This window comes from Triticum aestivum, chromosome 1A, assembly GCF_018294505.1.
Source record: "Triticum aestivum cultivar Chinese Spring chromosome 1A, IWGSC CS RefSeq v2.1, whole genome shotgun sequence".
Lineage (NCBI taxonomy): Eukaryota > Viridiplantae > Streptophyta > Magnoliopsida > Poales > Poaceae > Triticum > Triticum aestivum.
This window is the reverse complement of record NC_057794.1, coordinates 592,767,901-592,769,025: the sequence shown is the minus strand read 5'-3', so window position 1 is coordinate 592,769,025 and position 1,125 is coordinate 592,767,901.

The following is a 1,125-nucleotide window of genomic DNA, read 5'->3' as shown; positions in this document are numbered from 1 at the left end:
CAGGTTGAGTTGTGACGTGTCGGGACTGTAGCGGCCGCGGCACTCTTCCATCGCCTTGTTGAAGTCGTCGAAGCACCCGCCGTTGGTCACGTGATGTATGACGAGCCTCTCGTCGCACCTGGCGCCGGCCATTGATGCTTCCTGCGATGCACGGCACGCTTGCCCATATGTAAGGCTCGCCTGCATGGCGTTAATGGGTCAAAATTGATCGGTCGATCGCTACGTGATGCTAGCTTGTGGTAGATGATCGATTTCGGTCCTTAGCCGGCGGAAACTGTCGCCTATGTAAACTTGCAATAGAAAAACACGGATCGAAATTGATTTTTGGTGGTGCGTGTGACCTTTTCGTTGGTCTTGCCTAGCTGCTATATAAAGGGGCACAAACCCACACATCACCGAACCGGAGACCAACACGACTTGTACAAAATTTTGACATCGTTCTGGTTTACAACTGTGTGTATCCCAGGCCGTTTACAACTTGACATCGTTCTGGTTTACACACAGATGTAAACTCCTACGACTTGTACTAGGACATGTTTGATCTCGTACTAAACCTAAGGGCATCTCCCTACTCTGACTTGTACTACGACTTGTTTTGATCTACCAAACCTAAGGGCATCTCCAACGCGCCGACGCGCAAATCATTCAAGAACGTCCGGATCATGCTGTTCGCACATGTTTTGCCATTCTACGTGGGTCTGTATCGGTCCGTCGACCGTTACAAACGTAATTTTTCCCGCAAAACCGAGGTAAATAGGGGGGCTTTGCTCTCGTCTGGACTGCTGCCACGTCCGCCCTAACCACCATGGCCCACCCGAAACACCCACCCATCTTCATCGTTCTTTCCATCCAACGCCATGCCACTTGCCACGTCACATTTAAGCAAGCCCAGATCATGCATCAAGGCGGCGCTGACGGACATGACCTCTCAGACATCGCCGCATCAATGCGGATGCCGCGTCCCGAGAAAGGAACTGCTGCACCACATTGAAGCAGGTTGACGAGCCCTTCACATGGCCTGCCCACGGATATTTAAGTCGTGCGTCGGCGATGCACATCCACACTCAAACCCCTCCTCCTCCTCTCCGAGCTCCTCCAATTCCAGCGACGATGCAGAAGTCTTGG